This window comes from Triturus cristatus, chromosome 7 (genome assembly GCF_964204655.1).
Source record: "Triturus cristatus chromosome 7, aTriCri1.1, whole genome shotgun sequence".
NCBI lineage: Eukaryota > Metazoa > Chordata > Amphibia > Caudata > Salamandridae > Triturus > Triturus cristatus.
In genome coordinates this window covers 1,120,476,410-1,120,491,124 of record NC_140590.1, presented here as the reverse complement: position 1 = coordinate 1,120,491,124, position 14,715 = coordinate 1,120,476,410, and the positions used below count along the sequence as shown (strand labels likewise).

The following is a 14,715-nucleotide window of genomic DNA, read 5'->3' as shown; positions in this document are numbered from 1 at the left end:
GAATTTCCGGAGTCACATCTGGGGCACACAGACTCGCTTTCACATCTGCGGTGCAGTCTCTCAGAGGTAAAATAGGCCCAGTGTAAGATGTTGAGCTGGATGTATTGGAACTTTGCATTGCTGAAATTGTTACGGGGTTAGATGAGAGCCCTATCTAAATTTTTAGGAGTGCTCTCACAGCCAATGTCTCGTTCCCAGTGTAATTTTGTAGGCTGCATCAAGTCCCAAAAACTAGAGGCCATCGTACATGTGAACCATGTGATCCCTCACATAGACTGCGTGGAAAAATGGATGTGTCTCAGGTTCTTGTAATATGCCAAAGCCGCTGTAATTCAGCCAGTGTTGTGCGGTGCACTAGGTAATCGCGGGGGGGGGGGTTCTCATGATGTTTGTGTAGGTGCTGAAAGGGTGCAAGATCTTCCTAGTGAAACAAGGTGCCCAGTGTGACTGCCACTCCCACCTCTCAAAGTTCCACCCTCTCACTTCAGAGCAGATGCCTGAAAAGGTCCTATAGATCTAACTCTGATGTATGGCACATGTGTCGGAGTGAAGCTCAATAGGGTATTGGAATGCAGGGGGAGTTTACCATTCAGCAACAGAAGTTCATGTATTATTTGAGCAGCTCGGCCCAGTGAGGATGAGCCGGCTCAGCCAGATGTTGACCGCCCGCCATTTTGATGGCCACGGCGCCACAAGATAATAATGCTCGAAGTTAGGAGCCCATAGTCACCCCAACACAAAAGGCAGCTGGAGCGACCTCATTGCAACCCGTCTCCACCGTTTGTTTCAGATAAGGCAGCCCAACATACCATGCAGTGTGTGGAATGTGGAGAGTGGTACAGTGACCGGCAGGTTCTGGAAGTAATACAGGAGATGGGGAGCATCACCATCTTAGAGAGGGAAGCTCACCTGCACCATGAGGGATAGCATGCTGCAGAAGGATATCTGTAGCCTCAAGGTGGTAATTGCCCTCGTAAGATTGCCATCACGTAGATCATGGGTTTCATGGTAGATGTGACCGCCAAGGTAGCGGAACGTGGATGGTTCCCAGTGCACCTGGTGGGGTCCTGCCATGTGGGGCTGTGGAGGGCATTACGGTGTCAATGGAGCAAGACAAGTCTTGTCCCAGTTCACTCCCAGACCTGAGGCATTCTTAAGTTGTTCAAGCACTGAGTTGATGCTCCCAAGTCCCTGTTGGATGTCATGTATGTAAAGAAGGACATCATCCATGTATAGGGAGACCGCATGTAGCACAGTCCCTTAATCAAAGGCTATTGAAAGTAAAAGACTCCGCATTAAACTGACATTTTTGAAATGTTTAGATCTGATGACAGCATTTCCAAAAATGCCAGATTCAAGCACTCACTGTGAAGGGAGAGAAGATTGAATAACTTGAGTGTTCATTACAGCAAAATGAAAATAAATACTGCTGGGGATATGCAGGTGATATATTCTCCATAACATGTGTTAGCAGTATCTCAAAAAATCAAACATCAGAACGCTTGAAACATATTAGGTTTGGTACTGAGGTTTAAGCATATCACAAACAAATACTACCTCAAGACAGAAACGTGATGCATGTTGGTCGATATTACCTGTCCTACCAAACTGCTAAATAGTGAGCAATATGTGTTTTATCATTTACAGCTTTTCGAAATGACTGATGCGTCGTCCTGTTATTAGACAAATGCCAATGTATTTACTTTGCTGAAATGGCAGCATTTCAATGGAAATTTTATTGATTATTCATTATGGAGTTGCTTGTTGTTTGATACCTTCCCTAAGGACAGAGTGCCATTCACTAATTGCAAAAGGTTGCAAATCCAACATGTTGGATTTGCAACCTTTTTTCTTTATATAGTAAAGACATTGTAGTAATCAGGTCCATTCAGTAGTGATGATTTAAATAGGTTTATTGGAAGATGGTACAGGATCACAAGAAGATTAGATTAAGATCAAATAAAGACCAAGTCTAGATCAGATAAAGACCCCACCAGGAGCAGCCAGCAGGCAGCTCAGCCCCAGTCAACTGACATTACTCACTGGAGATTCCCAACATTCTGACTGCATCATCACATGAACATTCCACTGGTGGTAGACTGGCATTGCATCAACATTAGCAGGATATAACAGACATTCACACACATAGGCTTTCTTAAAGATACAATGACAATGCTGGTCTTTTGTGAAAAATATATACTATGCACTATTTCATTATTTATACCTTTTAACTTTATCAGTTAAATTGTCAATTTCATCTTCTGGCTCCTTTTCATAACACTCTTGTTTGAGAGTAAAGCCTACTTCTACTAACTCAGTGTAATCAACAAAATGGCTCTTCTCTCTATATGACATTTTCTATTACAGCAGGGGCTGACACAAACGCAGCAAATAGTTACCAAACATTTCCCCTAACAATAGGCCAGACCTATTGGATTTGCCAATGCTTATTTTCTATTCTCTCTGATCAGTGATTCAGTTCTAACAGCACTAGGTGGCACCACTTGCGACATTTTTAAATACATACATCTGACTTTTCATTTTTATATTTTTTTCATTTGCCTATTGAATAACTTTCAATGTGTTATGACTGCTGTTACTCTTCTAAAGAGAAATCTTTGGCTCATGATCTTGGTGATGTACAAAATGTAATGTTCACTCTCTGTGTAATCAGTATGTTCCTAATTTTGAAAGCCCTACCTTGGTCTTGCATCTTCTCATAACGAGGGTGTAGTAAGAAAACAGATGTTTAGCCATGTTTCATCAAAGCAGCATAGGATCATTGTGTTGTGATGTTTTAAAAAAAATGTTTAAGGCTATCTATTCAACTGGTATTAAAATAATGTAATCAATTAACAATCAATAATGTCTCTTTCTCTAAAATTTTCTTAGTCTGGAAATTATGGAGACATTGCATACGTGGAACGTACTTGCGATGGTTTATTTGCTGGTCTAGGAGGAGCACTGGTAGGTTAACTTTCTTACAAAAAAACATGGCGCTTGATAATTTCCTGATTAACTCTACTTATAAAACTTGTTTTTGCATTACATTTACAAACTCTTCAATACACTTAATGCATGATAACCTTTTAGTGTGATATCTGAACTTTACAACAAGATGCAGATCGTAAAGTTTCTCTACCACCTGTCAGCCGGACACCTGCCAACATTGAGTGTATATTTCTCACCATAAAAGTTAGGTTGCTTGCCACCCACCACTCAGCAAACTACTTCACATAGCTTGGGCTTTCATTCAGTCTGCGTAGAAAGGCAAACATTCTTATGCACATCAATAACAATTAGACAGGTATGCCCTCTGATTAGCAAAGCCAGAATATTCATAGTGTACAAATCTCGAGGATAAAACATTGAATCCAAATTATCCAAAGGTGAGTATATATTTTCTGTACCTAACTCCATGCATATGTTCCTTTGTGATAAATACATCTTCCTGGTATGTAGCTGTGAAGTTGGGAATAGTAAATCTATGCGTCTGCTGTGTGTACTAACTTTTGATATTTTGGTCTACGATGTTTGTCCACAGTATTCTTGTATTTCGATATTCTGAGCTTTAATATTTAGTTGTACAACTATTAAATGGGTGTTAGATGAATTCACCAAAAGGAAACAGTAAATCCAACACACATTAAGATGGAGGAGTAACCTACGGAACCTACTTGCTAATAGGAGGCATATTCCAGTGCAAACCACTTGTAAATATTGCAGTACTACTTAGAGAAACCTTGAAACATTGGGATACGTTGCTGAATCACTACACTATAGGGGGGGTGGCCTATCAAAGCCATCTTCATCAGAGCTCTTGAAAGCAGAGCCCACTTGCTGGAAGATGGATCCCTCGTTGCCATTGGAATTTTGTCATACAACTGGTAGTTGAACAAAGAGGAATATAGCCAGTACTTTGATCAGGTCCATGATGTCTTCTTCATCTTGTTTCAAACTCTGAAAGGTTTCAGAACATGTTGCAAACATCATTAGAGTTATACAGGTCTAGATACACATGCCAACAGAGTTTAATGTTAACATGAAATATATGTCAATATAAAAATACATGTATTTAGAACATGGTATGTAGAGAATACCTATTATAAATGTAATACAGATCCACTTTGCAGTCCAGGTCTGACAGAGACATATATTTATTGTGTTGTTGGAGAAAATGGCAGGCGACACTGCTGGAAGTGCCTTGGTTACCTGCATTTGAGTGCACATGGCAGTTTGCTCCCATATTGTTTTACACGTTGTGAAAAATTCCAAAACAAATTTCATCAGACAAAATCTGGCAAATGCTGAGTGGAGAAAAAGAGCAACACTCTAAATTATACAATGCAAGATGTGAGAACATGCCACATATTAAACTTTTATCTCACATTTCAAGCTGCACATTGTGGTTTGGGAGGTAATACTGCAAAGAGGATAAACTGAGCTCTGTGGTATTCATATTTCCTCAGACAGTGGTATCTCTCGTGATTACGGAGGCTCTGCAAATGTGAGTCTAGAAATTAGGATTAGCAAACAGATGTGAGCACAGAATCTCATAAGTGTTTTAAGAGGGCCATAATCATTGATACCAAACCAAGAAATGACTGCTAAGTGACTCTAATGAATTATCAGTGTGTCTAAGAACGTGACTAACAACATAATCACAGATCTGTTCATTGTGGCGAAGTAGCCTGTATATGAGAGATCTGACAACAATGACTGCATTTCATGCTTTTAAACGTGTTGCAGACAGTGCAAGTCCTCGTTCTTAGAAGGTACATAGGCTCAGATTTACAAAGATGTCACGAATGCAGTGCAGCAACCAAAGTTGCTGGCTGTGTTGCGAGAGAGGAGGAGAGCAGAAAACCACCATATCTTCTAAAATATCCTGCTCTCCCCTAGCACTGGTGCACATTTAAGTTCCCTAGCGCCACATACACACACCCTTGCACCTTATTACAAAGTTTTCTGCATCATGTCTAGCACAGGTTTTGTACTGGAAGAGTACCCTTCTATTGCAAAATACTGTTCCTAGACAAACTTTAAAACTTTTCCTAACTTTGGATGTGTCTGCAGCACATATGCAAAGTTGGAAAAGTTTAGAGAAATATAAATGTTTCTTCTTTTTACACTTGCCTCAAAGATTCATTTTTTTTTGGTGCAAAACTTTGGCTACTATTGTTAGGAGATGAGGTTTTGCATGAATAACTGTGGGTGGTTGCATGGAAACAACCTTGTACTATCCATGGAACATCCCCCTTGCCGCAAATCAATGGATATTAGTTTCAGCCAACTTTCCAGCACAAAACACATTTTGTGTAACTTTTGTGAGAAAATCTGCCCCATAGATGTAACAGGCAATTGTGGGATTTGGAGCCAGTTTACCAATCTGAATGTTCAAATATATGTTGTTTGTGTGGCCTGGTCTACTTCTACTAGAAGGTGTCTGTGGCTTATTTTCTTCTGTCCTCTTACAGGGTGGAGTTTTGCATGGCCTTGGACTTGCTGCTGGTGAAATTGGCCTATGTTTGACCGGAATATTGGTAAAAGCTCTTTCTTTAATACATACATTCCTGTCTGTTCAATGCCTACTAATTTAAACATCGAAAGATAGAAAGGCAAACATTTTCTAGTGGATTCTGGCAGAAGTGAGAACTAAGTGCCAAGAGGTGATTTTCATATGACTCCTATGTACCTCCACTTCTCATCATCTGAGATACTCTTCACACTACAAAATGTAGAGTGCTCAAACCCAATCACACCAAAGCTTCACTATCAGTCATTCGTCTGATCATAACATATTTTTTCAAATTCCAAGTAAATATGCATAAGATTCACCCCTGTCCACTGCAACAGTCCAACCTAGATTATGAAACGAGTAGATGAACTTCAGCAAGCAATGCAGCATTTTTTCTTACCATAACTATATAGTAACTTATTTGTTTGCTGCAAATCTATTTCTGGGAATGTAATTTTTTTAATGTATTTTCAGAGCATGTATCTATAGCACAGAATGGATTCACTCTGGTTAACAATATTATAATCACTGAATGGATTGGCACAAGACCAAATGAACCAGGCTGTAGTATGCCAGTATATCGTCTGCATAAATATGTTGTCCTAAATAAGTTTGAAAAAATAATGTCTGATTAAGAGTAGCTTTTCTATTATTAAGTTTAATGGGGTGATATTTATGTTAACAATATTTTGGAAAATATATTTATGTCAGATGGCACCAGGTACGGTTTTGGTAGGTACGAAGCAAAAAAAGATGCTACATAATTCAAAATTCAAACATGAGATTTTACCAAATATCAAGCTCATTGAGTACTAAAAAATGTCCAATGCCACTCAGAAGGACTGGTACACTAGAAACCTTCTGTTAGGGAGATTGTATCTTGCTAGGGCTTAATTGTTGTCCTTAAATTATGTATACAAAACCTATTTAAACCTATGAAATCCTTTGATTCGGATCCTCAACAAAGAAATGCTGCTGCTGGAAGTACGAAAAGAGTCCGGTGGAATCCAAACGTGGATTCTAGATGGGAAGAGCCTGAAAGCAGAGGGGACAGAGTCCGGGTCACTTTGGAGTGACCAGGGGCTCGGTAGACAAATGCCCACCGATGTCGGGTGCTTCAGGTGTGTTGACTGTGATCTTGACTCTTCAGTTGCGAGGACCCGGAGCCGTCTAGGATGACCAGGAGAAGGAGGCGAGCTGTCGCACGAAGGATGTCGAGTACTGAGGGGTCAGTGTCCGGTGGGAGCACCAACAAGCCTTGGCAGCGGCAAAGAACGTAGAAGGTCCAATTCGGTGTCGAATTGGGGGGTCGGTGTCCGGCGGGAGCACCAACAATCCTTGGCAAAAGCCACCCATGCAGGAAGGTTAAACAGGTTACGGTGCAGACCAGCAAAGTCCAGGGGACTCACCAAACAATGGGGAGTCAGGGCATGTCTGGAGCAACCAGGAAAGCCCATGAAAAATCAAGATGACCTTAAGAAGGACCCATAGGCCTAATGACCAGAAGTCGCGAGGGGACCACAAACAAGAATGCAAAGTACCAACCCACGGAGCACTTGGTGCGAGGAGGCCAGAGTCCTTAGGTGCAAATACTGCTCAGGGTGAGGACTACAAGGAGTCCAATGCACAAGCTCAGGAATTGCCAACAAGCATATGCAACTGCAAATGGACGCGGTGCACAGGGGTTTGGGTAATGCAGTCCCTACGAGAGATGTTGGCCTCAAACTTGATGAGAGGGCAGATCGACCTCATGGACCTTTGGAAACCTATCTCCTGTGTTGCTGAAATCTTCCACAGGAGCTCATGAGCAGCAGACCAGTCAGTTGGGGTTCGGTGCCTGCGAATGCAGGGGAGTGACTCCTTCACTCCAAGGGAGATTCTTCAGTTGTCTTAAGTGCACCACAGGTCCTGCACGGAGCCTGGATGTAGCAAACGCACAAACTAAGCTTCGGACGGAAAGGGTGACAAAGTTGAGCCCAGTCGGGGTCCAGCGATGTCCAAGGTGTCCAGACTGTTGAATGTCAGTGGTTTCTTCTTGTAGAAACTTGTCCACGTAAAATCTAAAATCTTACAGCCAGGTAAGCCCTTTTGTACCCAGGGGAGAGGGTTGGACAGATACAGGGGACCCTCCTAGGGGAGGTGCAGGACACAGGGGTGGTTATACCCATGTCCTTTGTCCAGATTCATGCCAGCGCAGGAACCAATGGCTCCCAGAACTGGTTTGAGCTGGACTATGCATAGGGACACCAAATGTGGCACAAGTGCAGACTTTCAGACACTCTCAGAGTGCACCCACCCAGCCTCATACACTAAATCCTGTTTGGGAGATGGTTACACCTCCCTGTGACAGGATGCCTATTGTGCTGCCTTCCTCTTCTCGAGCTTGGCTCAGCAGCAGGAGGGCAATAATATGTCTCTGGTTGGCAGCTTCTATTTTGTGGTGTCCGGGTCGAGAAGGCTGGCACCGTTTAGACCAGTGACCCCACGAAGGTCACTTCAGAATGGTAGAATCATACCTCCCACACCAGTTACTGGTGTGGTGATATGATTCCAAGGTGTTTGATACCAAACACGATATGTTTCTATGCAGCTGTTTTCGAGATAGCATTTACCATGAGGTCATAATGCAACTCTACCTATGTGTCCGGCTGAGTCACAGACAACACGGGAGAATGGTCCACGAAGGCTGCAGAGAGGCTCTGCTCATGCAGGGCCACTCTCTCACATAAAACACAGCATCCTGCCTTCAGGATTGTTAAGGCCTGCTATAGGAGTGACTTATACATTTTAAGTGTAGTGACAAATAGATATAGTGAACCTATGTCTAAGGTAAGTGGTATAAGCACCAGCTTACACACGTTGCAGTAGCAGACCTGTAGTTCCATTTTGCATGGTCTCTCATGGGTGGCATAATACATGCTTCAGCCCATGGGAGGCCTCTGGGGTGCCTATGCCCTGTGTACATGGGGACCATATACTAGGGACTTATAAGGTTACCCAAGTATCCAATATGGAGTGTGCCAAAGTACATGCATTGCAATTTTAGGGAGAAAGCAGATAGACTGGGGTCCTGGCTAGCAGGATCCCAGTCAGCCTAGTCAAAAACCAGAAAAACACCAGGCAAAAAGTGGGGGTAACCATACAGTCAGATCCAACCTTCCTACAATAATATTTTGTGACTTTTTATTTTGCTCTGTGATATACAACTAGGCCCTGATTTACATATCACTTAAGTTACGCATAGCAGCAGAAAAGTTGCTCTGCATGGAGGGCAGAGAGCAGAACAGTGACAATTTTTCTAAGACATGACGCTGTTCTACTCTCTCCCTACGTTGGTGCACTTAAAGCTGCCATTCCCCTATGCAGACACCCTTGTGAAATAGTGCAAGGGTTTCTGCATTGTGGAAAGCATAGGTGTTATACTATAAGCGCTCTCTTCCGGATCACTATGCTTTAAGGCGTTTCCCACTTTGCATGAGTGCTGTACAATGCAGGACACATGCAAAATGGGAGAAACATGGAGAAATGAAAACATTTCTTCTCGTTAAACCTGCCTTGAGGAGGTGCAGAATTTGGGTGAAAATCCCTGTCTATAATTCTTTGTAGATAGGGATTTGAGGCAAAAAAATACAGGTGGTTGCGTGGGAATGCCCATGCGCCACCCATGACACACACCCTTGACCTAAATAAATGCAAGACAGCCCATTGCTAAGCTCTGTGTTACTGTAGGTTACAATTCAACAAAAATCGGTCTTTGCGTTAGATTGCAGATACCACCTGAATGCTTTGCTTGGAGTTTGCGCTACAAAAGTAACACAAGCCTGATGCCAAGTGTTTGTACATCTGGGCCTTAATTGGGAAATACATTTCAGGTTCCTTTAACAAGTAGAAGATTATGGTAGTGTTCACGACCCAGGTAGAGGATGGGCCACTGGGATCTTCATTTAAGACTTCATTTAGAGTTGGATGGTGTAGAAAAGGGAGAGAGAGTGGTATATATACTGGAGAGGAATAGACATAAAGTGAGAGACCAAGGGGCTTGTTCAGGATTTGGCAGAGCAGGAGCCTCCCCATAAATCAGCAGGGCGACCATCCCTCCACACATGCCATTCCTCTGCTTCATTTAGAGATGGGGTGATGTTAGGTTTCAGGGAGTGGCGCCTTTGGAGACTCTGCTTTTTGAAACTTTTGACCTGGCAATCCAGTGCCAAAGAGCTACTGGGTCATCAGTAGTCTTAAATCCTCCATACTTAGACATATATTTTTCTTGCATCATTCAGGAATAAAAGCGCATTGGTCTCTTGTGACATAAATTCCTCTTTGCCTCAAGGCCATTGATTTTTCATTTGGTTTAAAGAGCCTTGCTTTGTGTATTTTTTAAAATCTTGTTCACCTGAAAAAGGCTTACACTATTTGTAATTTCTGAATCTGTCTCTGTGCCTTTTCCATAACCGGCTATGACTGTGTAAGGGCTTTTCTCTTTGAAATCCTGTACTTCTAATTAATGTTCTCTCTTCTTTTCAGGGAGGAATTGCAGGAATAGCTGGAGGTCTTGTGGTAAAGTTCACTTTATTGTTTGAACCAATTTATGATGACGTTTACTGTTTGCCTGCACAGACAGAATCACTTTATAAATGTTTAAATCTTCTCAGTAAGGCTTTCTGATAAAAATGCACTTCCTCTCCTGGGCACATTTGTGTTTCATTAAGTGTTAGGTATTCATCACAGGCCGGATTTACTAACCTTTCATGCAGAGCAGTGTGGCTGCATTGACTGAAAGAGGAGAACAGAAGAGCACCATGTATACTGAGATATGGCAGTGTTCTCCTCTCACCCCGCACTGGCTCACTTTGGACTGCCATCCGTCAAAGCTCACACCCTTGCATCACAGTGCAAGGGGGTTCTGTCAAGCACAGTTTATGTACTGGAAAGGGACCCTTCCAGTACAAAAACCATGCTGTAATACTGTTCCAGCTTCCTATGTGTGCTGTACGGTGCAGAATACTTGCAGAGTGGTAATAATGTCTGTTCCTGTGACTTTCACGCAGGCCTAGAAGACGCATAAAGTTTTGGCACAAATACTTGTCTACAAATGTTAGTACGAAAGGAGCTGTGTCAAAACTCATAGACGGTTGCATGGGAATTCCAATGTACCACCCATGGTAAATCCTCTTGATGCAAAGAAGCACAACGTGTAATTTTAGGCAACATTCCAATGCAAATCATTATTTGAGTTGGAAAGTAAAGTATAGCACAATACTTTGTGCTGAGTTTGTCTCACTTTTGTGTGACTAAATCTGGGCTGTATACCTAACATGTAACAACAAAAAGATCTGAGAACCCACATCATATTTTTTAACGTTGATGTTTGTGAATCAGGCTTCCCTTAATAATTATGTACTCATATTTGGGGAAAATGCACATTAATTTGCTGAAAGATTGTGATTCATTCTTTTACCATTAACTGGGAAATTAATCAGTTACAAAGTACACTCCCCAGATACAACGTCCTAATCTGTGAATGTTTATTTAATGATGTCTTCTCCAGTGCTATCTAGACTACTGGTGTAATGTACCCATCACTAGCTGTTGAATATTTTAGGATATACACCTCATCCCCACTGCTCTGTGCTTTGATACCGCTATTTTTGTGAATGTTTCCGGTTGAAATGTTACTGATGTTCAGTAAATAATTTAATCATTCATCGTTTAATAGAGCGCTAATGTGTTGTTTTTCAGACACTTGCAGGCACTTTTATATGCAAACCTTAACTTAAAAACCAAATGCCATGCTCATGAGCTCACCCTAAATAAGAAAGATGTAATTTCAATGGTGGTAAACCACAGTATAGATGAGATTACATGTCACTTGTCCACCCCCCACACTCTGACAGGAGCAACTATGAATGAAAAATCATTTATTGATTTGATTATATGTTATTTAATTACATTGCACACTGTGTCATCCCATTCCTGTATCTATGTCAATTCTCTGAGTGAGCCAATCAGTTGAAAAGAGTAATACGATATTAAAGGCAGAAGAGCATGGGATAAGAGGTAATTATTTCATACTGGTAGGTGGAGATCACACCTGCTAGTAAGTGATGCAAACAAATGTCTAAAACCAGTTTCCCGGAAAGGGAAATTGCATTGGTGTACCAGTCTTCAGGAAAAAGTGTCCATATGGAGTTTGTGTGATGGAACATCGCATGCCTATACAACTCATGCCTTACCACGCGGTCTTAACCATGACCGTGTCTTTACGACACATGCCTTTACCACGCATGCCTTAACCACGCAATTTTATGGTAAATACATGACTGGTAAAGGGACATGTGTGGTAAAGTTCACACTCCTGTCCCTCTCCCCTAATCCCTAAAAATTGCCCCCTACCATCTAATCTATCCATCCCAGGCATATAAACTACCCTGACGTCTATCCTGATCCTTAAAATTCAACCCCCATTCCTCAAAATACTACTCCTACCCCAGCCCCCTTCTTGAGCCCTAAAAACATCCCCACCCTGTTAAACCTTCCCCACCTCCCCCTGCCCCCTGCCCCTTGCCCAACTGCCCCCTCGAACTGTAAACTGCCCCTTTCCTGTCCCCTGGCCTCAGCCCTAAAACCCAGCCACCTAAAAAGTACTCCAAAACCAGCCACCCTCCCTGAGCCCTAAAACCAGTCCTACCACCTAAAACCTACCCCCGCCTGCCCCCTGCACCAGCCCAACGGCCCCCCAGCCTATAAACATTCCCTTTTATGTCCCCTACCCTGAGCCCTAAAACTCATGACCCCCAGCCCTGAAAACTACCAGACCCCCAAGCCCCCAAAACTATCCTAGCCCCCATAACTACCACCACCCCAAAACCCCACTTACCTCACCGCCTTGCAATCCTTCCTCTTCCTGCTTCCTGCTCTTCGGCCAGCTAGCCAGCAACTTGACCACGCATATGCGTGGTTAAGGCATATGCGCTGTCAAGGCATATGTGTGGTTAAGGCAAGCATGGTAGGGCTTGCAATGTCAGAACACACGTGGCTGAGGCTGCTGTGTTCCAACTGTTTTTCTCATAAGGACACCCTAGGAAATGTAGCATCACTGTAGGAACATATTTTAAAACAACAATGGATACCACTCACACATCAACTGACAGAGCCATGCAGCTAGGTACAAACCCACTCACATGCCTATACAGCCACTCAGACATCCACTCACACAGTGATACAGTCACACAGCCACTCAGATGACACTTTAGAAATAGTATTACTCATCAGTAGTAGAGAGAGTATAGTAATTTAACGTATAGGGTAGATTAGTATTTATCTTTAAGTTTCAGAAATGTTAACAAAACACTTACACTCACTAGATGATGCCAGCAGTGATGTCATTTGAGATGTCATCAGTGATGTCACTGATCATGTCATGAGTGATGTACTAGGCGAGATCATAAGAAGTGCAGTGCGGGGGCATACGTTATAGTTAGCTCAGGTAACTATAAATGCTGAATATCCATGGTGTTTTGCGTGTAACATCTGAGCCTAAGTATAAAGTCCCAGTAACTTTTTTCTTTTACTGAATTTCTAAGGTTTTTTAAATTCTATTTTCTAACTATAACAACACTGTAATCTTTGATTTTATAAGTGAATTTTGAAGCATTGTTAAATTTTATTTCCTATCCATAATGTCCCTGTAAACATTGTTTTTCAAATGAATTTCAAAGGTTTAAAAAAAAATGTATTTCCTAACAGTATCCTGTAACATTTGAGAGTATGTGTGTGTGAGTGGCTGTATAGGTCGGTGATTAGGTATGTGATGGCTGTATGGGTCTGTGGCACATGGTTGATGGGATTAAATGCAGGAGTTAGAAGAGATTAATTATGATTAGGTTGCAGAGGTATGACTTTCAGCAGAAGGAGGGAAGATTGTGATCGTGTAAATGAGTTGGGAGAAATTTGATGAAATAGAGAATAGTCAAACATGCATTTGTCATAGTAGGTTGTCCTGACACAGAGGAGGCATGCAGAGCCTGGAAGGGATGAAGAGAGACATTTGAAAGAGAGAATAAAAAAGGAGAGGCGGCAAACAGAATTTTAATCAAAGGAAGTTTTTAAATGCCGGATTCAAGGACTGTAGTGAATATTTTTGAGACAGCATGCTGTTTGAGGATGCAAGGATGTATAAAGAAGCAACATTATGTACTTGTGAAGATTGTGCTATATCAGAAATTTTTAATAGGTACTAGAAGCAGATACAACCATCTCTTTGTTGCTACACTACTGCTAGACAAATGATCCAGCCAGGTCAGTTTATGAGCTCAAGGGCTGAAATTGAAAAGTGAAAGATAATGGCTGGATGCATATTTCGAGAAAATACCTTGGAAATAATGTACACATTGAAAAAGACATCCTGCCTTTCATCCACAGGTTCGAATCAGAGTATTAATTATACAGCAGAGTTGGATACATTTAAATACCTCTGATTTGCATTGGCACGAGATGGAAGATGAGAATAGCTTCCCAAGGAGTGGAAGTGTATTACCTGCATTACAATGGCTGGAGGGCAGGGAATGCAAATACTGGTATGAGTGAGGGGGCGATGAAACGGCTCCCTTTACAAATTTAATGAACACTTTTGTTAGCAAATGGCTGCTGGTTAAACTTCTGAAGCACTGTCCTTTTTGAAGATGCTGTAGGTGAGTAGGGGTGGAGCTGCAGGTTGAATGGGGCCCTGAAGGTGAACTCGGACAAAACGGAGGTCCTCATCCTCGGCCCCACCCCCTCAGCCTGGGACGACTCCTGGTGGCTGACCGCACTGGGAGCAGCACCAAGACCCACCGACCAGGCACGCAACCTGGGGTTTATCCTCGACTCAACACTCTCCATGGCCAAGCAAGTCAACGCCGTCTCATCCTCCTGCTTCAACACCCTCTGCATGCTCTGCAAGATCTACATGTGGATCCCCACCGAAACAAGAAGAACGGTCACCCAGGCCCTCGTCAGCAGAAGGCTGGACTACAGAAACGCCCTCTATGCAGGAGCCTCGGATAAACTCCTGAAATGACTACAACGCATACAGAACGCCTCTGCACACCTGATCCTCGACATCCCTCGCCACTTCCACATTGCACCCCAGCTGATAGACCTGCACTGGCTTCCTGTTAACAAGAGGATCACCTTCAAGCTCCTCACCCACGCACACA

General features: G+C 42.5%; 1 protein-coding gene and 1 long non-coding RNA gene across 2 annotated transcripts in view; both read left to right on the top strand.

Moving 5' to 3' along the window:
- Positions 1-14,715, top strand: part of LOC146811194 (uncharacterized) — a 172,658-nt gene that overhangs the window by 131,618 nt on the left and 26,325 nt on the right. The gene's annotated exons all lie outside the window — the stretch shown is intronic.
- On the top strand, positions 2,833-10,160 carry LOC146811195 (uncharacterized). The gene is made up of 3 exons (XR_014966692.1): positions 2,833-2,967; positions 5,478-5,543; positions 10,043-10,160. It is a non-coding gene; the product is annotated as an uncharacterized LOC146811195 (long non-coding RNA).